Below are 26,739 nucleotides of genomic sequence, written 5' to 3'. Positions count from 1 at the left end.
GAATGCAATCACTTATTCCGATAATTAACAGAAACTCTACTTAGTATTTTCCCAACATTAGTACCATAGCTGCAATAGGAAAAGATGCTTCGGGTGCAAAAAATATGCACTTAGAAGTTACACCTAGCACAATACATAAATACACCCGTGTTTTGCTCTTTTCAAAGCTATGCAATACTTTTGTTAAAGTAACTTCACTATTCCTGGATGAATCAGTCAGTTTGTCCCTTCCTGAGGGGGCATAAGGAGCTTGAGACTTTTCAATTTTTAAAGGTTTGGGGGGTTTAATCATTATTTCTAGCAAGTTTTCACAAATCAAAGAGAATAAAAGTGCAAATATTTATATTTTCAGAGGACTGATGTGTAGCAATGCAGTCACGCTCAAAACCAAGCATTCCTTCTGTCTCCCATGCCTCTAATCTAAGCAATCAGATTTAAAAGGTCTCTGCAATTTCAAGGACTTAGGTTAAAATCCTTGCTGAAACCCTGATTTCTGTGCATTGTTCCTGACATTTCACAATGGCACCAAACTGCATACTCTCCATGAGATCTATCACAGTTATACAGGAAGTCATTTACTGTGTCCCATAACAGACTGCTAGTCCAATTTAAGTACATGAGAATTACAGTAACCAGCAGCATGAAAAAGGAGTTAGATACTCAATTAGATGAGGGGATTGTTTTTTGCTCTGAAGCTTAAGGTTCAGAAGAGGGGAGGGAATCCCTGTTACTAGCAGGCTTAAGACATCTGCATATCCCCAGCTTTTGTGGCTATTTTTTTGTACAGAATCAAAAAAAGGTAGAAAGGCGGGGAATCCTAAATCCCTCTACAATCCTCTACCAAGTTTTCTGTAAAATGAAACTAAAAAAAAAAAAAAACCCTATGTATATCTTTTTCTTCACTTAACCTTTAAATGTGCACAGCACGAACTTACCTTATTCATATAACAAGCCTGTAGCCCCAGTGCACCAAATGCTTAAGACAGATGTACTGCAGAGCAATAGCCCACATATGTCTGGGTACTCTATTCAATAAAACATCTCAGCCTAAGCAGGTTCCAATTTTCTAGTTAAATATACAATGAGGGATAAAGTTTAACTCTATAAGGCTTGAGAGAACACAGGTGGGGTTTTTTGGTTATTGTTTTGATTTAGTGTAGTAAAAATCCCATATTTTAGTTTACTGCAAGGACAATATACAGTAAACAATAGCTCAACACTTCCAATATTCCCTCATCGCCCTGTTAATTAAGGAGAGGTAGAAGAAAAAAAGGAAATGTAAAGAAATAAACAGACTTCCAACAAAATGTGGGGGGGAAAGTAGCAATTCAATACAAAGTAAGAAACAGACTATGAGAACAAATATTTTGTGTGATAAGGTAACTATGATTTAAGTCAACAGCTCCCCCTCAGTGTTGAAAATCTAACTATAATGAAATCTTACATATCCAGACTGATTATAGGAGTATAGTACGTTACAGCACATACTCAGCTCTTCAGTTAGCGTGTTTGAGCATCCGTTATTAATATCTCAAAAAACGTGGTACCTTCTGTTCAATCTTCATTCATAAAGTCCAGATCAACAGAGAACATGCTTAAAAATTGCACCCAGTCCTGAATAAACAGAAACTAAGAAGCAGACTTTTTTTTTTTCTCCCAAGTTGACTGTCTGGTGTATGTACCTTGACTCCTTCTCACATCACTAACTGATTGCAAATTTTATTTTAAAAGTATGATAAATCAACAAACAAACATTTTACTCAGTTTTAAATTCAATTTTTATTTCATGTTTCCTTGTGTGTACTCTTTCAGTAGTAAACAAACAGATTAAAGCTGTTCAGCTCTGATTAGCTCTTATAATAGTCTCAGTATGGCAGTTCTACACATCTTGTCCCAAAAGCTTAACAGATTCCCTTTATCCAGGTATCCATCTGTACTGACATGGAGATTAAGGGTTCTGAATCCACTTCTGAATTCTTTAACTCATACAAAGCTGCTCCAGTTACTTTACCCTAAATAATGTTTTGGGCAACGGAGTCAGGCAGAGCACTTTATCTTTCCACTGTGCTGCACCAATCCTCATGGAACATCTCTGCATGTCAAGCATCTCATTGGTATAGATTAAGTGATGGAACCTTCACTATATAAGTTGAGATCACTGAACTTTTACGTCTGCCACTATTCTTTTTACAAAGGTGATTCTGTAAGAGCTGTAAGAAAACAGCTCTTGTGCTGCTCTAAAGTGAGTACAGAAGGGAAGCAGCACCATAGGTCCCTACAGCAATCAGCTTATACAGCAAAGCATGATAACCTTTATCTTAGCCTGCGTAACTGCTGATGTTGTTAGGGGTTATTAAAGTATCCAGCTCTGTTAGAATCCAACTGCAACATTTAACTCTCTGACCTCCAGCAGGCAGTGTGCAGTGACATTTCCTGATAGAATATATCCCACAATTTAAATTGCAAAAATTGCTTGGGTATACAGTGTTTACGTTCAATGCTTCCATGAAGAATGTCCCTATACAGATGAAAAACACCTATCTCACCATTGTACTGATATTAACTTCCAGATGGTTAGAAAAAACAGGCTGTTCCTATCACTCCTTTTTTTTATATTCATTCATATTTTATTATGTCACATGGATGTCAACATCCTTAATAAAGCCAAACATTTTCAGTTCAATGGTTTCTAGTCTTTCTTTTATTGAACTAATTGCATAATCACCTATTTGGACAAACATAGAATAACCCTACTATCCTTGGCAGAGTTACTGCAGGCTCATAATAGCCTAAATTGGAAATAAAATTTTGCCTATTATCAGTCTTTCCACTATCTGAGGTGCTCCAAGAAACCCCTGATTGATCAGTGATCTACAACACCATGCTTATTTAGATACTGGAAAGCATAACTTTAACTGCATATACAATAGCCAAAGCACTTTTGTTGAGATATCTAATATTCCACTATCGTGAAATACATTTTTCAGGCTTCACAGATGCTATAACCTCTGTTAAGCCTCTAGGGCTACTATTTACAACACAATTCTGATAATTTGCTAAAACAGTTGTACAAATAAATCAGATCTGATATTCAGATGATTAAAATGCTCCAGCTTGTAAGTAAGAAATATCAGCATCATGACACTTTTTTTAAAAATTCCTGTTAGCTAATACAAAAATGCAGCTTTCTTAATAAGCAGCAACTGAGACCTCACATTTACAAAAAACTTCAGACTTCCTCCTCTGATCAGTAAGATCTAAGCTGCCAAAAAAAGAGAAAATCCTATGTTCCAAAGCTAAGTTTCTCAGTATAAGTAGCCAGAAAACAAAGAATTGTTTCTATGTATTCAGAAAAGACTAAAAATATAGGTATACGCATGGCCCTGCATTGCTCATATTCATATATAAACTATGCGTTAATTTGGCAATCCAAATATCAACTTAAGAACTTCACCACTGACCAGTTCAGATAAAATGTTCAGATAACATGTTAACCAAGTGTGATCAGACTACAGTGCAATAAGACACCAGAACAAGAGTAGAATTGCTGCTGCTTACTGAGGTGATGAACTGGATGTTTAATTACACCTATTGAGACCAGTCTTTTTAAAAAATTGTATTAGCTGCTTCAGTTTATTTCCCTCAAAATTCCTAAACATTAGTACGTACCATCACAGAGAAAGCTGCACACACAAAAATGGAGAGGACTTGAAAAGAAGTGGAGAGTATAATTAAGCAAAGATGAGTACAAAAACTCAAACCTAAAAGACAAAGTGAGCTTTTACTTATAACTAACCTGTGTACGTACATTACCTTTCCAGCTTACTATGATTTTTACAAGGTGCCTCTAACAACAGATATTTCTCCATTCTTAGCTGCCCTTTGAAGTGAGAGCATAAACAGACCAACACTGATGATAGTCTATTAATTATGCTGTTAAGAGCCTAGTTTTCTTTTTGCTCTAAAAAAAAAAAAAAATCCTCTGCCATTTAAGGATAATCGTTTTGCTAATAACAATCAAAATGGGTAATTCTGTGGGATTTTAGCACAATGTGGTGATTTATGTCTCCAGCTCTTGTTTCCAAGGATTGCAGATACCTGGCCCGTTACTAGTTGCAAAGGTTAGACTTTGGAATGAATAAACTGTGTTCAATTTTATGGAGAAGACAATGCTGATGACTAGAGTCTTTAATATCAAAGCATCCTATCCAAATATTTTTAAGTCTCAACTTTCAGGGACTTCTAGCAAGTCTCAAAAGCGCAAAGAATAAAAGCAATTGCTATGTAGGAATCGCATTTGCAACTCCTCCTAAAGCTACTGCCACTCCTAACTGTGTAAGGCAGAACACTGGACTAAACAGGCCACTGACTGATCTATTTCGGTCATATCTGCATTCTTATTCTGAAAAATGCCTAATAGAAAGTCCAAACCATAACTAAGATGTGCAGTAGAAGACAGAAAAGAAAGGCAATAACATATTTGACTGATTATTCTTAGTTAACAAATATGATAAAAATAACATATATTTGGTGGATTGAGAACTGGCTGAATGGCAGATATCATAGAGTCATAATCAGTGGCAGAGGGTCTAGCTGGAAGTCTGCCACTAGTCGTGTCCCTCAAGGGTCAATACTGGATCCAGTATTGTTTAACTTATTCATCAATTACTTAGATGAAGAGACAGATGCTTCCTAAGTGTGTTCATTGACAATACAAAGCTGGAGTGGCTGATACCCCAGAGGGCTATGCAGGACCTTGGCAGGCTGAAGAGATGGGCAGAGAACTGTCTGAAGTTCAACAAAGGTAAATGCAGGGTCCTGCACCTGAAGAAGATCAACCCCAGGCACTAGGACAGGCTGGGGACTGACCTTCTTCTGCAGAAGAGGACCTGGGGGTCCTGGTGGACAACAAGTTGTCCAGGAGCCAGCTGGTGGCCAAGAAGGCCAATGGTATCCTGGGGTGCATTAGGAAGAGCATTGCCAGCAAGTTGAGGGAGGTGTGGCCCCTGGTGAGGCCACATCTGGAGTGCTGTGTCCAGTTCTGGGATCCTCAGTAAAAGAGACATGCAGCTCCTTGAGCAAGTCCAGCAGAGGACAACAAATATGATGAGGGGACTGGAGCATCTCTCTCCAGGACAGGCTGAAGGAGCTGGGCCTGTTCAGCCTTCAGAAGAGACGACTGAGAGGGGATCTCATTAATATATGTAGTATCTGACAGGAGGGTGTCAAGAGGAGCCAAGCTCTTCTTGGGGTGACAAGAGGCAACAAGTAGAAGCTAATGAACAGGAAGTTCCACCTGAACATGAGAAAGAATTTCTTTACTGTGAAGATGACTGAGCAATGGGATCGTTTCAGCTGAGTCAGAATCCTCAAGAAATAATCATTTATAATAATCTTGAGCTAATCAAATTTTTGTTTCTGGAAAATCAAAAAAAATTGCCTTGAAATAGAAAGTAGATTTTTTTTGTTTAAATGCCAATGCCATTTCCTGAATCTGTAGCAGACATTGTTCTACAAAAACCTAATACCAGTTGAAAAAAAAAAAAAAAGCCTGACGCATTTGAACATTCATCTCCTTTCCTTGATTCATCTGCCTTTTCCTCATTTCTCAACACCTTCTTCCCTTTCCTATTCAAGCCCCTGTGGGATCATTGCAAAAGACATCCTCTTCTCCTTGGACAGGATGGGACAAGACACACAAAGAAAAGTGCACTTGAACTCAAACCTGGCAAGCTTCAGTCCAGGCAACTACTGCAGAAGATCATAGGGCTGCAGGAGTCCAGAGCACACAGAATAATCGTACCTCACCAAACACAGAGAAGCACAACACCAAAACTACGCCTATAATTGGCAGCTGGAGGTGAAGAGAATCTGTAACAGCAGCGTTCCTTCAGTGAAAAAGAGCACTGGAAAGAAGTGTTTCAGTGCTTCTGAAGTGAAGCAGAGTTTAATGGGCTTGGTAACAAAACTGGGATTTAAACAGAGATTTGCGCTGGTTCCTCTGCTGTTAAAAATCAACATAAGGTCCACTGAAGTGTACAGGGCAATGGCCATGCGTGTGGTCTGAGACAGTATTTTTTGCTGTTGTTACTCCATTAACTTACTTAGTCATTGCTAATCAATCTACTAAGGAAATTAAATAGCAATCATTTTCTACACAAATTCCCACATGTATGCACTCACTATCTTACTGTGAACCCAATCCAACATGCATGGATACTGGCTTTTCCTTTCCTCTGACTTAAGTGTGGGATGTGAAATATATTGCACCTCTTAACTTCTGTAATCTTGTTTTTTTAGACAATTCAAAGTACTTCTACTTTCCGTATTAAGATAATCTTATTCATTTACTTAGGGGAGAAGCTATTTGCCAGAAGTCCAGTATGCTATTTCCAATTCTGTCTTCTCTGAACTTTAATTTTTTTATGCATCTGCAAAACAGGGAAATGCCAACTTCATTAGGCTCCTCGAGATCACTATTTGGAAGGCACCACACAAATGCTAATCACCCCTAGTTTGAAGCATACTAAGAGAACACAGCAGTATTAGTTGTTTTCCAGTGAAAGCCTTAGTGGGTCTAAAACTATATGGGGGCAAGACTTAATAGTGTATTCTCAGAAGAGAGGTTCATTAAGAAATATGCAGGGTGGACTCCTCAAGTTACGAGCTATCAAGAAGGTAGGACCATGAAAGGCAGCTGGCACCTCAGACAATCATCTTTTCAACAGGAAATAATGAGGTGCAGCAAGATGCACTCTGCTCTGCCGGCCTGGTTGTCCCCACACCCCCACTGCTCCCACCCACATTCTGCACTGTGCAGCTTTTTCAATCTAGGAAAACAATTAATGGATATTTGTAAAGTGCTTTTGGAAAAGTCAAGCACTGTGTAAGCACTAAATGTAATTGCTATGGCAAGGAGACCGGAAAGGTTTTTAAGTAGCTGAAAAATATACGCTATCTGTTTTAATAAAGCATTATTTACTCTTATAGCAGAACAGATGTTCTTAAGTTTTACGCCACCTTACTTTTGATTATACCACAGTTCACAGATAAAAGTAAATTTAAAAAAAAACAAATAAGCTGTTTTTTAAGATCATCATTACTGCAGAAATCCCTTGACAAAAACATTTATTCAAACAGAACACACAATTTTCACCAGGCAGTTGTAAACCATAGAAATCATGTATGCAAAAGGATTGAAGTTTATGTAAATATGTGCATTTTGCACAGCATATATGCACAAACGCAGTGTAACTTATGTTTGCTCAGATTTTTTTTCCACAAAAAAAGAGAAGCAAAACAACATTCACTATCAACTGTCCATTTGACACTGGCACTGCTGCCTTTTCTCTGAAAACCTCTCTTGGTGCCCAACTGAAAACGCTCATTTCAAAGAATGATCCAGCTGTCCAGCTGTGATATGGCTAAAGGACCACCATTCAAGGTTAACAATCCTATTGTCATCCTCTAAGATACTGCCAACTCCAAGCACACAACCTATACATGTACACAAAACATCACTCTCCCCTTGATACCAAATTTCTCCATTTCCTCCTCACAGGCCCTTACTGCTGCCCCTCTCTACCAGTATCCCTCATCATTCACATCTTCCCCTTCTGATGCAGGCATCACCAAAGTCCTGAGGGTCCTTCTTATCATTTGCTACAGTTTATGCTGTGGTATTGAAGAAGTTGATCTAAACCAGTCCTGGAATTTATCCACCACAACTGACTGGGCAGAAACAAGGGCAATCCTTAGAGCAGGGCAACCCCATCCAAAACCCTCAGTCACCAAAATGCATACAACCAACCCCTCAGCTAGGAACCAGCGCTCCTGTTATAGTCTGTTTCTGACACGGCATCCCAGTAGTTTCAACTGATGCACAAAGGGCAGCCTTTGAACACACTCTTTACTTGCAATATCCTAAACATATCAGGTTCAGCTTTCCCACAGATGCTGTATTGTGTGATTTCATTTTTGTCATATTTCATTAGCATAGATTCAGCATTAAATAATATTGGGAGCCTCACACTTCAAGTCATTAAAATATTCCCCTCAATGTCATTAGCTGTGTATGTCTGCTGAGTCTTTAATTGTATTTTGAAGAACAAGAAATCACAGACATGGAAACCACATGAGAGAAATGGCCTCCATCCAAAATGAAACAATTTAACATCCTAAACTACATAACCGAGTAGTAGTTTAATTATAGCTTGTCTAATTATACTTTATGACACTACTCTGCAATACTGTAGTATAAAATCAGCTTGCTTTTACATATATATATACACACACACACACACACACACAATACAAAGAGCATTATGTTTGTGCTATACGCAAGAACATTAGAAGTTCATAGTCAGCCAAGAAACATGCCATATGCCCTCCATATACTTAACCCCATAAAATGCCTCCAGAACAACATTCTGAAGAACCCAGCTGCAGCAAAGTAGTGGACAATACACAGTATGCCTCAACTATCTACAAAGTTTTTCAGTTTGTGTCAACGTGTTTGAATAAAGATTTCTTTGGAGAAGTACCAAGAAATAAAGAAAGAAAAAAAAAGAAAAAGTATCATATGCTCGAGTCCAAAAAATACACAGAATCATGGTGGAAATAAATGAGAGACACCTGGTTAAATTAGGGTCTTTGTATTGGACAACTCAGATGAAAGACTGCTAATGCACACTCTTCATTTCTGTGGTTTCAAATTTACAGGTACATATTTAGACATCCACTAGAGTCCCAAAAATATCAACATGGGAACATGTTCATAACAGTTTCAAGCCATGTACTGATTGCATGAAGTGTCTGAAAAACTCCAGGTCAGCATCAAACCCCCTACAGAAACACTGACTCAATGCACTACAATACAGGAAAGTATAAATATTTCCCTCTTTAATCGCCAGATGATGATGGACTTTAATAGAGAGATGCCACCCATCTTTCATTTCAGTTAGCTGAAAGAACCAATTAGATGCACATTTTCATAATGAAAACGTGAATTCAATGTGAAGCTTTGTCTAACAACAGGCTTGTACAGCAAAGCCTAAGCAGAGTTAAGCCATGGTCTCCAAGGGCTTCTCCTGGCACAGAATGCTAATGCAGGATACAGAGTGACTAACTGCATGCATCCACAGATGTAAAAGGCAACAGGCCAGCAGATAACAAGAAAAGTGGATGCAGCCATGGGGGGGGGGGGGAAGAAACATAAGTTTCTAGTTAGCAAAATTCATAATCACTCCGCTTCTCAGTTAGAGAAATGCCTGACCTTTTTCGTTCAGCATTCTCAGGAAAGCAAGGCTTTAAGTGTACACATACACAAGAGAATTGTAAGCTTTTAGAAAACCCACTCACACCAGCAGGAGAAGCCCACCATGAACACTGGCTAAGCACGTGGACCATGCAGAGGACAGCCTGTGAGCTGTGCCAGGCACACGAGACACTTCCATCTGGCCCATCACCTGCAGGAGCCGCAGAACAGCTGCTCAGTGATCGCTGACCCAACAGCTGAACACCTCCTCTTGGACACAGTCCATACAACATAGGTGCCACTTCTTCCATGGCCTGGGGTATGACATTTGCTGCCAAGGATGGAGAGAAGCACTTTTCAGGTCCTGGATCCTCTTTTTACCCCAAAAACTTGAACAATCCTATCTCTTAGGACACATTAAAATAAGTTCCTCCAAACGCATTTTAAGCCAAATTTAACTCACTATATAGGCTTATAGAAAACAGTCTTCTATGAGAACATTAATTGTATCCATATTTATTTTTATAAGTCCCATGGAAACCAATTAAATTAATTAACCTCTCTCCATCAACTTTTCTGTTAAGTCTGTCCTCATGTGCAAGAATATGAAGATGGAAGAGGTTACATCATTTCCGTACTCGAAGCTGTAAAGAAAAAATAAATTAATGGACAGAGTAATCAGCATGAACACTTGAAAAATGCTTCCATTTTTAAAATATTTTAATCTTAAACAGAAGATGCCTGGACAGTGAACTCTTTAAAAACAATTACTTTTTTAATCCATCCATCACAGTGTCTTAAAATAAAATTTACTAAGTGATTGTGTGCATCCCAGGAATAAGTCTATTATTCTCAGATTTTAGGGATGGAGTAAGCAAGGTAAGCACTGCTTCCAGCCTCATATATAACACTCTGCACAAAGTACTTCTCTTGTATTCAGATTCTAGGTTTTACAGAAGCATTTTCTATACTTCCAACTACTAAAAATCACTCTATTTCAAGAACCTTCACCTAACCTGCACTTGCATTTCCAAATATACAGCAGGAAAAACACCTCCTTTATTTCTGCTCAGTACTCCCTCATGCAGAGATATATTGCAGCCTCATCCCCTGTATGACACAGGGATTGGTTACCCACTGCTTCAGTGAGTCACTGTTTTTCTTACATAGTTTAAGGGTGACCTAAACCTTTGCTTCCTATTAATGAAATGTTTCATTTAGCTTATTAAAATGAACCCTGTACAAGTGAGTTCATCTTACCAAGTAGCACAAATCACTCTCTGAAATTGAATTCCTCTTATTAGGTGTACACCCTTTTGTTCATGTAGAATCTGAAAGTTTAAGAACTGATTTTTGAAAAGAAGTGATGTTAGTCATGGCCAAGGTACTTTTCATATCATTATCTGTTAAAGGGTCAAACTGTGACAGATACACAGGATACCCAAGCAAGTAGGGGAGATAAGATTTAAAACACAAATACCTCTAGAGAGAGGATTTTTTTCTTCCTGTGAATAGAGTTGAGAGGCTAAAATACTATTAGCTGTTAGAAATCTAATGTTAATCTGAAGTCATGTTACAGAATCTGAAATTATTTCAGCTGCCAAGAAATTGCTGTCATCATTTGATACATAGAAAATAAGATCTCCCTTGTTTGGCCACGCGGGACAGTGGATTATCAAAGTTCAAAAAACAAAAAGAACATCAGCAGCATTCCCCTAGCTCACAGAATAAGACTGTCAGCTCATGCAATTTACATTACCTTGGGCACTGTGGACATATCTAGCTCTTGCAAAGACATTCAATTCTTAATTTCCATGATTTTAAACACTTAATTTGAGGATGCTTTGTGAATGCAGAATTTTAATCTGGTGCAGCCATTCCTACAATGTGCAGCCAGCTCACACACCCATCTCACACAGAGGCAAAATCTTATGCTCAGGAAGAACATAAGATAGCCACCCCACCCAACATATTTTAGGCATTAATATATATATATTAATATATATTATTATATAATATTATTATATAATAATATAATATAATTATATAGTATATCTATTAATATATATTATTTTATAATATAATAACATAATTTCTGGCATTTTCATGCCAGAATTTTTGCATACTTGGTAACACTCATTGGATTTCACTTCCATAAACTTGTCCTGCATTCCCTTGAAAACATAGAGGCTTTTAACTAATCACAACACACTGCAGCATGAAGCTTCAAGTTTACATACCCACTGTATGAAAAGCATGTTAGAAAAATTTATTTTGTTAGAACTGGCTACACCTAATTTAATTTGTCACAGCCAATGACAATCAATAAACAAAGATAGCATATTTTAAGCATAAAAAAACTTTACCAATATTATTTCTTACTATTTTTCAAACCACAATTGATCTAGAGAATACATACATTGGCAAGCCAAAAGTGAATAACTCTAAGTACAGCCTTTTCTCTGCAATCCACAACTTCATTATGAGTTAGAAAAATGTTTGATCCTTTTCATTCAGCATTCTCAGGAAAGCAAGGCTTTAAGTGTACACATACATAACAGAATTGCAAGCTTGATTTCCACCATGAAATTTAAAATCTTTTAGGTTTCTATCTATGCCTTACTGTGCCCAAGCAGTGACATCGGCCATTTCATGTCTTGAACCAATAATTCAATTTAATACAGCCTAATGGGTAGGAATAACAGCATACCTGAAACCTCTATCATGAACCAAAAAGATTAGAAAGAAAAATCCAAAGATGCAAGAGTTGCTGACATGGTGCTTTAAATACACTTTAAATATTTAAAATATTCTCGTAAAATATTCGGTGAATATTTAAAAATAGAGAGATTACTTCTCAGAGTTGGTATCCGTATATTATTTTCTTGATCTCCATCACTTGCCTGGTCTGTGATTTCTAGGGAAGAGTCCAGAAACCCCATTAACAGCCTGAATTACTTATGGATTTAGGTAGAGCTTAACCCAGCTTTTCAGCAATGACAGTTTTTCTCAAAAGCCCATGGTTGCTGTTACTAGCCTTAATGACAGATTGTTCATTAGATTCAGGACATTGACAAAGTGTGATTTAGATGAATGAGGTACTTCAGCTGGAAAAACATTGTTGTGAATTATGCACCTTCCTCAGCTCTTCCAAAGGAACACAGTCTGTTCCTCCACAGCAATCCTTTCAACTCATAAACACCATAAAGTAGGTCAGGAGCTGCTGGAAAGCTACTCTCCTTCTACAAGTGTATGCTATCCCCCTCCTTCCGTGGTTGCAAATCTAGCCAGACTTCCTCAACAGACAGAAACAGCAAAGCATCCAATGAAGATAACAGATGAGCACAATCCAGAGAGCTATCCAAAGGGTAGAGTAATTTACATGGTAGGGATCTGGAGATGCAGCCAGCTAACAAGGGTATGCAGGGTAAAATCATTCCATGAGCACTGAGATCATAAGAAGGAAAGCACATGGTTCCTCTTGCTAGAACAGACCTAGAAGACTTCTTCGGGATAACTCCACTGTGCAAGCTGTTATGAAGAGGTAAAGAGTAAAAATAAGGTCCCGAATCCAAAGCAAAGGATTCAAGGATCTACATTGTTCTGATGAAACAGAAGACCCACATGCTGCTCCATTTGAACAGACTAGAGTCCAAAAAAGACAGAAGGTAAAAGCAGCGTAAAAGGCCACAATACACAGGGAGTCTGTCAAGCTGCTCACAACACATCCTTACGGTGAATGAAGGGTAAGCACCAGGACAGATGGCAGAAACTTTTAAAGCCTACCAGTGGCCTTTTTTTCTTTTGTAATCAGATGTAGCTGTAGAGATTAACACAACATAGTAAACAGTTTGAGGATTACACTGAAATTCATCTCTGTATGTATACACTCCTAGACAAATCAACAAATACAAAATATATTCTGTTTCATCTCGAGCCAGGCTATGATTTCAATTTCCATCACATCTGACCTCTCAAGTAAATGTCACTCAGTTGGAAATCCCTCAGGGCACTAAATGGACTAAGTGAGGTATGTAAACACTGCATTGTAGTGTTGAGGAATACATCTGGTCCACGCACCTCAGCTTGCAAGCCTTGGACTGAGATGCAGATCGAAACACAGACTGAGCTCTAGGTGGGAACCCAAGAGAAGAGGCTGTGAACTGCCAACCTTTGGGTAACTAAGCCTGAAGATGGGTGATGCCAGCCAGGTGGATGAACACAGAGTGGGGGGCAGTAGCCGAAGACTCTGGAAGAAGAGCCAGACTTGTGCACAGGTAGACTCTGAGGGGATAAAGGCCCAGGGGTTCCTTTGTTGGAGGTCCTACTCAGAGGCACCCAGTTCGAATTCTTTCTGTGTTACTGTGCCATGAAAAAATGACTTCATGGAACGAGACATCGGAGACTTTGCTATGAGAAACCTGGGGTTGAACCAGTAAGGAAACCTGGTCTGAGTGGGGTGTGTGGGGAGTCAAGTGGGGCTCCTGTCATCTCACTGGAACCACCTGCCATGAAGGGGCTTCAGTCCCAGTAGTTAAGGTCTCTGGTATCAGGAGTGTGACTGCCAGGAATGCTCAGACTGGGAAGTTTCCTTAACAGTAGCACAGCATATGTCTCTGTGGATTTTCAGTTGATTTTGAAAACTAGATTCATGACAAAACACTGCAACCTTCAAAAAAAATCTTCACAGAATGATATGACAAGCTATGACTTAGCATTCATTAAAGGAAAACACCTGTTCCTTTGGCCTGGTTTCAGCTGGGATAGAGTTAATTTTCTTCTTAGTAATCATTTAGACATCATTTTTCATGCACTGGTTAATTAATGTCAAAAATCTACTTAACAGAGAAAAAAGAAAACCAACAAAGAAACTCATGAAAAAATATCTCCTGAAATAATTTCACCTATACATATCCCAGTGACTAGAGTCTTTCCCTTAATACCACAAATGTATGTAGAATATTGCCTTGTTCAGTTATATTGACAGCACTAGGAACATACTTTGAGAAAGGATTGTAGGACAGGGAATAAAGAGAATCACATTTTGTTCATAATAGCTTTTGACTTGGGAATCTAGAAGACATCTAAGCAGCATATTCTGGTTAATTTACTTTGATATGTGAAGATTAACTCCAGGGAAATAAAAATAATACATTCAAGGATTCTTCCCACCACCTCTATAATTGTTTCTATTGTCATAGATTCATTAAATCCCACTGGGAAACCCCTAAGTATTACAAGCTGCTCTATTCAAGATAATAAGTTAGCCCATGAAATAACTTTCCTCAATTACAATCATTCATAATAGATAAATTACAAAAGGTCTTTCTAATACACACATACAGTAACCAGAGCACAACCGAAGTCCAACCAGCACTGACTGAAGCACAACTAAAATGAACAAAGGCAAAACTATCACAATGCCAAAGCAAGAATCCCATCTTAAAGAGGGTGCCTCACCCTTGAGTCACTTTCTTGTACCCTGCATACCAGTTTATCTCAGCTGAAATTGTCATTCCAATAAACAGGTGCATTTTTGCACACTAGCTCAGCAAATGAAACACTGCAACACACCTGCCTGACAAAGCAAACCAAGCTCATTTTATATATAAACATGACTTGAGTAATTACTATAGTGCCCTGCCCAAACTGTTTTCCAAAATAAACACACATGGAGGGTTTGGATGTTGTTACCATGCCAAACACTTACACAATATAATTATTTTTTACCACAGTCACTCTCTTCATTTATTCTGTACGTTCTTCACCATAATTTGTGCTCAGGTACAGTTCAGAAAAGTAATATGCTTTCTAAATCTTAGCATTAAGAGTGAAATATTGAAATGTAACATTCCGTATGTTTGTTAAGCTACTCTTGACACAAAGACTCCCTTGCTTTATTTCTAAGCTCATTTTCTACTAGAGCAGCAAACCACTTAAAACACTTTCATAGGATTGCACATTATTTGAATACAAATATTTGGATTTTGCATTCAGTATTAATTGCTAAGTGTTTCGCTATTGCAGAGAAAAACAGATGCCTCTTCTTAATGCACACTCCTAAACCACAGGTACCAGACAGATGCTGAATGGCAACAGAACGTAGATTACTAGTTTCCCATCTTCAGCTGAGTATCTGTAACTGGGATCTTTCTTCAATTTATTACACTATGGTCAGCCAGCCCAATACATAGTTCTCTGAGTTGGCACAGCTTCTATTCTTCCAAGCACATAGGTGCATTCATTCAAAGCAAAACAAATTAATCTGCACCTTCTTGACAGCAGAGTTTGTTTGGGCTTTCCCCATCCTATTCTGACACAGTAGAAAAAAAAAAGAAGTCTGGTCTTTGCTCCTGTTGACAGATGTGCTGAATGTCAATGAAAACAGACTAACTTAAAAACCACAATACCTGTTACCTTCCCAGTCAAAAGCTGAGTTTAATAAAAGCTCCATACCAGCAACATACTTTCTTAAGGACTTCAGGTAGGTAAGTAATAAAAACAAAAAGAGAAGCAAATCTGCAGGTGCTGTAAATGGATACAGCACAAGGGCTTATACAAACCAATTCTCATCAGGCAGGCGTCAGTCCAACACCCTGAATGAGTGCTCCACCCTATGCTTTTGAAAAAGGTGATATAAAAATAACCCAAGGGGAGGGAGGAAGACCATTAAAAAAATAAAACCCCAAATGAACAACAACTTAAGAAAACCACTCAGGTTTTTTAAATCATACATCATTATGAACTCCAGATCTAACAAGGCCTAGTTAGCTACAGATTTGCATGTTGTAGTTAGTTCATTTTAATGTCTAAAAAGCTCCCAGCAGCCAGGACAAATACAAGACTCCTCTCCCAGGTTGACTCTTTGATACTGATCATAGAATGAACTCACCGGGCAGCTTTTCTCTCAGCCAGAGAATTTACAGGACTGTCTCTCCTCCAATTTCTCAAAACTTATTAAAACTTTAATTACATTTTAGGACTTCCGTTCTTTTGTCAAATACCGCTAAAAGCAAGCAGCAAGTTCAAAAATATCTGGTGCAGATTAATACACAAACAATACACCAGGACAGTAGGATAGCACAGGAAATCAGCCTAAGTTGCTTTCACTGCAATGTGTTTTCATTTATTGTCTGAGCAGCACAATTTAACAAAGGTTTGCAAGCTTCTTCAAGGACAAAAAAAACGGTTTCAAGACGAACAGAGGAGAACCAACACATACCAAGGGAATGATGCTACAGACACTGCCATTCAGAAGCTATTACATTTTCTACCTACTCCATCCTTCTTTCACTCAGCCATCAGCAGCCACTGCTCAGCCTAACAAATACGAGGCCAAACAGGAGCTACAACCATTACGTGTGTTTGGATCGACTAAAGGAAGAAGTGCTGTGACACTAACTGAGGATCTAGACCCATAAGTGTACATTTGAGAACAGTTTTAAATTCCTTCGTTATTTATTAATTTTAATAAAAAATTTCTACAGATCTCATATAGTGTTTACTATCTAAATTAGAAAGAAATAGTGGTTTCTGAAAACTTATTAACAAAAAAAATGGGCAACAAAAGGAGTTCAACTCCTGTATTTTTTTTTTTAATTGAAGGGGGTGGGCATTTTCACTGTCCTTTCAAGCCCTCCTCAAATCCTTCACTTGAAGCAGTTGTTCAGTTCCTCACAATTCCTCACCTACAGCTCTCATGCCTCTCTCTCAAGCTGTTCTGTGTCATGTCAAGTCTTGTTCTGTTTCAACTATACAAACCCTTTATGACAAGGACTTAGTCTATATTTAGAAAATGCTGCATAAACATATAGCGCCATGTAAGTGTTTTACAGTTTTACTGGTGTTCAACTTCAGCACTTTGCAAGTCACATGAATTGTCCTGGGCAACTGCAAACTATAAGGGAAAAAAGAATCATTTATGTGAGCAGGGAATTGCTTCTTTTATACATTCTTTTTTCACCCTTAACTATTTTCAAAGCATATAGAAACACAATGAAATATTTACAATGCAGGATCTCACTCAAATTCAAATGAAAGCATAAGAAAATAGACAAACTCTAAAATTCTCACACCCTTTTCCAGTAGTAACTTGTTGTTTGCCTTCTTCAATGAACAGTATCATCATAAGACCCTCTTAAACCAAGGCTACAAATAATGTGTGCATTTCCAACACACAGCTTTCAGAAACATCTTGCCCACAACATATTTAACTCCTTAAAACCAAAATAAAAAGCATTTTTTTTGTTTTATTATTTTCTTCCCATCCCCCACCTCCCAGTTATTGACTATTTAGAGATGTCAGAGCAGATTTTTAAACCTGCAAATTTGTTTCAATTTTACTGTTACTAAAGTAAATGAAAGAAATCCTTTTTTCTGAACCATTCACTATTCCTCATTTAGAACAGAGCATAGCCTTCAACGGAGCTTACCTTCTGACTTTGAGAACATTTTTATTTTATATATAAATATATATTTATATTTATTTATTTATTTATTTATATGTGTGTCTGTATGCAGTATTTACCACAGAAAATTGATCCCTACAGTGTCTTGGGAATATCGGTTATCCCTGCAAGCAACTCACAGGATGAGTTAGCTAAAAACTTCATTGAAGTCTAATTAACACCCTAGTCATCTTCATCTTCACTCTTAATTTGAAATTATTATAGGTAAAAATGACATGTGTCTCTTAACAAAGAGGATTCAGATGCATAACCAAGTTATCAGACCTTTAGCTATGCCACATAAGGTGGCTATTTGCATGTTCTTAGCTCTAAACACTAAATGAAACAAATTCAAACTAACTTTCCTGTACATTAGAAATAGACACAAGTGTAGCAAAGCTGCACATCTGACAGTCTAAAACAGCCTTTTGGCTTCTGGTTTTGATTTCTGCATGGTAAAAATTTAATCTGTAACAAAACCTACCATTAACAGACAATTGTACATTACTTCCTTATTAAGGGCCATGAGCAAGTACTAAAGACTGGTGTGAAATTTGCTGAGACTCTGCCACAGACAGCCAGCCACCAAAAACATAATTGGCCAAGATCAGGATGTTAAAATGAGGGTTTAGAGAGGATAGAGATTACCTTGCAGCTAATGTGACTAATCCCTAAATTTCTTCTAACACTTTTTTTGCGGTAGAGTAGAACAAAGGCATAGAGCTGAGAGAACAGAACAGCTGATTTTCCTTTTCATTCCCCACCAGCTCTCCTCTGTGTCTTTTTCTTTCCCATCTCAGCAGATGCCCTAGAGTTTGCTATCTGTAAAATAAAGATCAGCAGATAAAATGAAGACATTTGTGGTGTCAGCTCTTATCAGCTGACAAACTAATTTATTTATATTTCTTTTACTTTCTCCTCATCTACTCCACATGCATGTTTACCACAGCTCTCTACTCAATTTTATTCTTCCTTCTACTTTCCCATTCTTTATCAATTTCTGAAAATTTTAAATCCAGGGAATCATCTAAACAACTGTGATTTTCTGAACCTCTGCTATCAACATCATAAAAACTCTAAATGCCCGTATTGTGCCCTTGCATAATCACTACCAGTATAGAATAGATGCCTATTGGTACAAAGCACCTTATTTTCAGATGCACTGAACTTATATCAATTGTATTTGCAGTGTCTTAACCATTCTAGAATTCCTACTTTTCTGGACTTACTTACTGTAAGAAACATTTTCATAACCTAATGTTTAGAAGTACTAAGAATTTAATGATGTAACAAAACCCCATCAAAACAGTACAGGCTCAGTAACTTGAAAATCAGTCATTAATAAAATAATTATTGTACACAGCAAACTAACAGACACTAAAATATTATTATGGGTGTAATCAAGGTGTCATGAAAATCAGCAACAGTTTTGCTACTGGGTTATGGGACATTTCTCACAGAGCTCACAGCCGCTACATTGAAAAAATGGGTTCAAAACCATAACAAATTAGGATTCTTGAGTCTCCTCCCCACAATATAACCACTGTACGAACTGTACCTACAAAACACTACAGAATTGATATAAAACAAACCCACTTTATTTTCCTACTCACAGTAAGGGTAGAGCCTGCTATCACCTCTGCACACCACAGTCCTTACACCACATCTACTTTTACACTGGGAAACAGCAAAACCAGAAGAGAACAGCAGACACCCACATGGTTCTCCCAGCCCAGGAGATCCTTGGCAGCTCATTACCCTCTACCAGAAGAAATGCAGATGAATCAACTGGAATGCCTTCATAGGCTGCTTCTGCAAGACACACAGGTGTGCCTTCACATGCCAGGTGGGGGGTTATTTTAGCCAAGTAGTCATGCAATAAGTCAACGGTCTGGAACACAAGTCCTATGAGGAGAGGCTGAGGGTACTAGGGTTGTTTAGGCTGGAGAAAATGAAGCTCAAGGGAGACTTTATCACTCTCTGCAACTACCTGAAAGGAGGGTGTGGCAAGGTGAGGGGTTAGCCTCCTCTCTCAGGCGACTAGTGACAGGACAAGGTGAAAGAGCCTCAAGCTGTGCCAAGGGAAGTTCAGACTGGATATTAGGAAAGATTTCTTCACTGATAAAGTGGTTAAGCATTGGAACAGGCTGCCCAGGAAAGTGGTGGAGTCACCATTCCTGGAAGTGTCAAAAAAACATGGCACTTTGTGATATGGTTAAGTGGATACAGTGATATTTGGTAAAAGGTTTGACACAATCTTGGAGGTCATTTCCAAACTTAATAACTCCATATTCTATTATACCACAACACTGCACTTCTACATGCATATCGAACTAACACATTACATGATATCAATTTGTAAATGCCATTTCCTACAGACGCTATGTGTCCCAACTTAAAACATATTTAAGTATAAAGAAATATTAAAAGCTTAACGTCATTTTAAGCACATTTGATACCTTACACTCAAGCTGAAGGTATGATCTGCTCTCAAAGTATTTGAGAGGTCTGTGAATCTGAAAGAATGTACATCAACTTCCAGTATCAATTTACTTGAAATAAATATGGAGAAAACCACATCATTTTCCCTATTGCCATTTTCTGCCAGTTACCTCCCTTCAGCAACATCAAGAGTAAAAACATTAATATATCATTGGAAGAATGTCCTTTCCAAGGCAGTTTAATAATTTCTGAATGCAGCAAATGAAATTGTTAGCATTTTCATCCTTTCAATATACAGATTACGTTCTTATTTAAAGCTTCTGTGTTAACAACAGAATAAACAGTCTTGCATAGACTACAGTATTAAGCATAGTGGCAACTAATAAAGAAAATGAAACGCAATCTTATTTTTGGAAGAATTTTTATTCTATTTCCATTGTCTCTGTGCCACATGTTCAGTTGGTCATCAAGAATCCAGCCTTCATATTTTAAAGTATAAAACCTGATAAAACAGTTACCAGGGCTCCTATTCAAGTCAGTAGCAGTTTAGCCACTAGCTTAAACTTCCCCAAGAAGTGACAGCAAAAGTTTGCTCTTCTCCTCTTTCCTCACTTTCATATAGCAAAAAAATGAATACAAAATACTTGTATTAATAAATAAATGAGTCAGAATAGTGCAGAAATATAACCCCAGAAATTGGCACTGCACTAAATATAGCTAGAAGACACTGTAGAATTTGAAATTACTACCTAGCACACAGAACAAAATACAAAGCACTGCTGGTGTATTTGGTTACTGGCAGAGTGGGCAGGAGCTGTCACTACAACCTCAGCACAGCACACCCCTCTTGACCACCTTCTGGCTGTACCGGGTGACTCCCTCTTTGTCAGGGTCTGAGATTTTCCTGGCCTGGATGATGACAGGTTAACATCACTGGAAGGTGACATTTCCATAGACGTCATTGCTTCATAGATAAATGACCAAGTTTGGACTATGTCACAAGCAACACACAGATGAGAAACCTGTAGAATACTTCTGTACTATTACCCAAATCTAAATCTTACTGCACTATACAAAATCAGTAAATTACTTGAGAGCTGTTATTTTTGTATTAAAACATTTGAAGAGATCACATCAAGACGAAACATCAAAGGAGGATCAGCAAAGAGCCTCAAAACAAGAGTGAAAGAAGAAAAAAAGAGAAGAAAGCCAAAGCTGGAAATATATTAGAAATGAACGCTACACTTTCAGAAGCAAGGATTTGCACTACCAAAATTTATAGGAGAAGAGTGTTTTTAAAAGCTTCCTACCAGTCTGTCACAACTGGTTCTTCCCACTGGAAAACAGCTGTGACCCTCAGAAGCATTACTGACTGAGCTAGATCTCAAATTCCTGATATGCTAGAGCATTATAAAAAATTAAGTGGTATTTCCTTAAATAATGTAAAAGCATCATTACATTCTACGAGTGCAGAACTGCTTTCTCTCAAACATAACAACAAAATGAAATCCAGGAAAAACTTTTTTGCCTAGACTGAAAGAAATAATCCAATAGTATTTAGTCCTTGTGGAGAAAATGCTGCATAAATTTACACACAAGTCCTGGAATTGGATCTGTTAGGAAGTTTCCACATCTATGCCAAATTATCAAACAAGCTATATAAACACAATTAATCCATTAAAATAAGACTATGGGACTCAGGATGCATATTCCAGTTCAACTGCCTGTCTCTATCACAGATCAACTATATGACTTGAACATAATCACTGCTTCAATTTCATAGAATCATAGAATCGATTGGGTTGGAAAAGACCTCCGAGATCATCGAGTCCAACCCTTGGTCCAAATTTCCCACGTATGAGGAAAACAACTACACATTCATACTTCAACACTCACAAGGGCATTCATAACAATAACCAGGGCAAACAAATAGTACTGTCTATAGGCAATATAGAACATTTGGATACAAAATCATCATCACTCAGATCTTGTAATACCCCTCAATAGTGTATTTTTTCCTTTTAATCTTTAGCAAAAGACTACAGCGCACATTTAATAAAAATCTTACTTTTTCCACATTCAGGACATGACTGCTTTTCCCTATTGCTTGCCTGTAGTTTCTTTTCCCCTACACTATCATATATATTATAAAGCAACTACCTTCTACAGGACAGTCACATTTCAGGTAAAGACAGCAGACTTCACAGGAAGCATTATCATTTCATTGCCTTACAATGAAGAAATGATACTACAGTCTTCAGTCACAGAGTGTGTGAGTTAGTACTATCTAAGCAATACACTCCACTATGTAGTGGTGAGAGTTGTGGTGAGAACAAAATAAAAAGCAGTAAGTACAAGTAAACATTTAACTAGCAAACAGCTACAGAAGTTTAATATCATTGTTTGCAAAATATATGGCTGCATCTTCCATACTCTCAAAGTTATAGGCCTTTGATGAATACACAGGGAATAGGAATACACATGAAACATTACAAGTACAAACGACAATGCACATTTAAAGCACTTGCAGGTTCTGTATCTTACACGCCACCTCAGCCAGCTAAAGTCTAATACAAAAGCATATTTACTTTATCAAGGTAATCCAGTTTACTATCACTGCAAAAAACTGCCAAATAAATGCAATATTGTGAGAAAAACCTGATGAAACTGCAGTTATTTCTCAGGAAACAAACCCAGCCTCCACTTGCCATTATTTATGTACATATTTCCTTTTGTTCCCCCCACCCTATCCCATGATGAGCCCCTCCACTGGCAGTAAAACTATTCTTAAGGGGAAGACATGAGGCACTGAACCTTCTAACATAGAGTAACTTTTGCAAGATAGAAATATAGTTCAGTTCTTCCCCCTAACAAGCTGGTAGTTATTCCAAAACTAAAGTATGAATCGCTTAATAATTTGACTGTAAGCATTTATAAGGTTTCTTTTCCATTGATATGCTATTTCATCTCATGGTTTACTTGTGTCAATCAACCTCAGGAAAAACACTGTGCAACATTCACTTCTTCCCTTGATGCAAAGGTCTGTAACACTTGATAAATACACAGCCTCCTTTTATTAGAACAGCTCCAAAAGTACAGCGAAAACAATCCAGGAACTTAAAATACTAGGGAAAATGTCACGTCCTTAGAATATGCAGATTTACATTTTTCAAAATCTATCATTAAGTTTAATTTTACAAAATGCTTTTCCCAGTGACTTGTATCTGCTTCAATCCCAACAATTCATAAAAACCATACATTGGCCTATGCAACTCTGCCCTTTCAAATACTCCAGATGAGCTAATCCAACAAAACCATAGTATCTTCCATAAGCCTTCCTGGAGCAGTGGGAATTTCTTCAGATGGAACAATAGCTCTACATCTCTCTTTCAATTTATGAAACACTCCATTTAGCAAAAATAAAACCCCAAAACACTGAAAAACTTAAATTCAGCAATATCAAGTTATTAACTTTAAAGGCTTTTGTGAAGCATTATGTTCAAATATAAGAAGAAGAAAAAGACATTCAACCACACACAGCTTATGCAGCACAAGAGATCGTGCTGTCACGCAACCATATGCGCAGATCTGAAGATACGAGATGCTTTTTCAGCATCTTCTGTGACTAATAGACTTAAAAACCAAACACTACCTCCTGTAACCCAGACATGGTATATATCCTATACACTATTCCAGGTCCTCCTGGTACACCTCCCCATCTATACTCAGGCCTGCACTAAGCTCTCCAGAAGGCAGGCCTCGCTTAAGCCACCAGGTACTCCATGAAGTACTGCCAGGAATCAGAGCAACAGGACTTCACGCTGTGGGCTGACAGACGACTTTCCTACTGAACTAAATTCCCTCTCCAAAGTGTGGCAGAAAGCTGCTGCACTTAGTATCCCTCCAAACCCAACTGGGGAAGTTACTCAAACTACAGGGACCACTGCATTCCAGACTCCAAGAGGTAAAGGAAGCCCAATTTGCAGAAAATATCCCTTGTTCATATGCCTCGTTTTCAGCAGATTCTGAGACAGTGCTGCCTATTTAGGGGATGTTGCTCTCTGCTTGGGATGCAAGAGAGATGCTTCAGGGTGAAAAGTCATCATAATGTCTCTAAGAGGACTCTCTAAGGCTATTTGTTCCTCAGAGTTATTCCAGGTCTGAGTCAGCCCTTTCCATTTACATTTGCAAGAAAACATTCTTGAAATATTTTTTACTGTTTTTGTAATACTTTTCTGTCTTACAGCAGCCTCAAAAAACATGGCTAGAGCAAGCACTGCAGAGATAATCCCTAATATAAAAAAAAAAAGTATTACTACTACTTTCTGGTTAAATACAAATATTACTGTCTTTTATACCAATTGCAATTGTACTACAGGCACACATACAGTGAGGAGTTCTAAAGAGAATAAGAACCCTCCTGAATGATTAGGCACAATGTCTTTGCTATCTGAGCTTTTCCAGTTCATTAATATTTCACTTTTATATATTCCTCAGCTGCTTTTACAACATGTTCCTTTCTCTCCTTCTTAAGTATGAGCAAGGAGAATTGTTTGAAGTAACTAGTAGACCTTGCCTCACATCCCCACCTCCATGCCCCCTGAGAGTTTAACACTTCAAGTGCAATATATACTGGATAGAAAAACACATCTGGCGCAGAGAGGGATAAGAGGATATTCTGAGTCTCCTTTCTAGTTCCATTCAATAATAAAGGTGTGCAATAAGAAAACAGTGTACTGCAGTTTCTGTCTATGCCAAGACACTTAACTGCTGTCAATCCCAAAGGCAAGACAGAGACATAAAACTGGGTGGCAGGGGGTTCCCTTCTCTGTGGAAAAGCAAAATAACTGTTCTTTTGCAAGACAACTTGCAGCAACATTCTTTTCCTTGCCAAAAGTCGAAGATAACCTCTTAAGCCTGGAGAAGCAACACAAAAACTGTCTAGAGGAAATACAGGATTTTCATGAACCTTTTTCATAATGAGCACTATCATCACCATCTGCTCCACTTTTTAAGCATGCCATGCGATTTTGGAAAACACAGGCAGCATCCTCCAGCTCCCGCCTTACAATCCATGGGAAATGTCACACACGACCGCGAGCGCCCTGGCCCTACCCATTCATATTTCTGAAACCACTTCTCCCTATCTTCTTCATAGCTTAACTGCAGATTGCTTAATAAACACCGAGGGAGAAAAAAAGGAAAAACATAGAGAGAAGAAACGCCAAAACCAACCAACCAAACAAAAAACAGACCCGCTCTTCTCCCCCGTCACCTGCCGCAGCGAGGCCGGAGCGACCGCCGGAGCGGTGCAGCCGCCCGGCACCGGCTCCCCGCAGGCCGGGCCCGACGGGCTCCGCGACGCCCCCGGGCCGCCCCCCGCGGCCCCGCCGCTGCCCCGGCCCCGGGACACACCTGCGGGCGCCGATCCCCGGCCGCCCCGCCACAAAGACGCCAGTGCCGCCGGTGTCCCCCCCGCCGCCCGCCCGCCCGCCCTCGCTAATCCCCGCCGCTACCGGAGCGCGGCTGCCGGGGATCAGCGCGGAGCTGCGGCACCGGCAGCCCCGATCCTCCGCCGCCGCAGCTGCGCCGCCGGTCGGCGCAGGGCGCCCCGCGGCCGCCGCCCCGCCGCCGGCAGAGGCGAGGCCAGGCAGGGGGGGCCGCCCGCGCCCCGGGGCGACACCCGCCGCATCACCTCGGCACCTGCCGTACGGGGCGAGGCGGCTGCGGGGCACTCGCACGCCGGGGACCCGGCGGCGCTCCACGGCCTGGGCCAGCTCTGCCCGGCGACACCACTCTGCCCAGCGTTACCTGGCCGGGCTCCTCCAGCGCCCGACGCGCTCACAGTCCGCCGGCGGGGGGCTGGGGACCCTCCTGGCAGCGCGGCGCGGCGCCGTCCCCGCCCCGCTGCGGGTCGCTGGGTCGGTGGTCTCCTGCGTCCCCCCGGCGCGCGGCGAATAATCCGTGCGGAGCAGCGGCGCCCCAGCCCGTCAGTCTGTCCGTCCGCCCGTCATGTTGCGGCCGGTGTGTGTGTGCGCGGCGGGCGGGGAGGGAGGGAGGGCAGGAGGGAGGGATGCGGGGGCGGTCCGGGGCGGTGCTTCCGCGCGTGTGCCGGTGCGGGGTGCGGGTGCCCGTGGGGCGGTGCGGGGCGGCCTCGGGCTCTGTGTGTCCGTGTGCGGTGGGTGATGAGCTTGTCCGTACGCGTGGGGGTGGGTCGTGTGTGTGTACGCGTACGCGTGTGTCATTGCGCGTCCCCGCGTCTGTCCGTGTGTCCCCGCGCGGAGCACCTTCCCCGGGCGAGAGGCGAGCTGGCGGAGAGGGGAAAAGTCCAAGTCCGTCCGTCCATTCCCCCCGCCACCCCGGGAGGAATTCAGCTCCTCTCCGGTGTGTTTACACTCACCATCTGCTCAGGGATTTGTATGTGTTTTTTTCCCTTTCCCGGAGGGCGGTGGAGCCCTCTGATTTCACTTCCTCGTCCTTTTTTTTTTTTTTTTCAAAAGAGACGTGTTTTGTAATTATTTCCCCGTTGCTCCATCGGCATCCCGACGCGTTCCTGGTCCTAGGGAGGGAACGAGGAAGTGAGGTTTAAGAAGC

At 39.8% G+C, this 26,739-nt stretch overlaps 1 protein-coding gene across 1 annotated transcript in view; it reads right to left on the bottom strand.

Annotated features, from left to right (window-relative positions):
• The window catches only part of CCSER1 (coiled-coil serine rich protein 1), a 637,592-nt gene extending 611,384 nt beyond the window's left edge, over positions 1-26,208 (bottom strand). Inside the window, exon 1 of the mRNA XM_027731767.2 lies at positions 25,957-26,208. The gene's annotated coding sequence lies outside the window, so the exon portion shown is untranslated. The remainder of the gene's footprint in view (positions 1-25,956) is intronic.
• Positions 26,209-26,739: the final 531 nt, after the last annotated feature.

The sequence above is a fragment of the Pipra filicauda genome, unplaced genomic scaffold, assembly GCF_003945595.2.
Source record: "Pipra filicauda isolate LSUMZ 115617 unplaced genomic scaffold, ASM394559v2 scaffold111_size4109106_pilon, whole genome shotgun sequence".
NCBI lineage: Eukaryota > Metazoa > Chordata > Aves > Passeriformes > Pipridae > Pipra > Pipra filicauda.
This window is presented reverse-complemented; position numbering and strand designations above follow the sequence as displayed.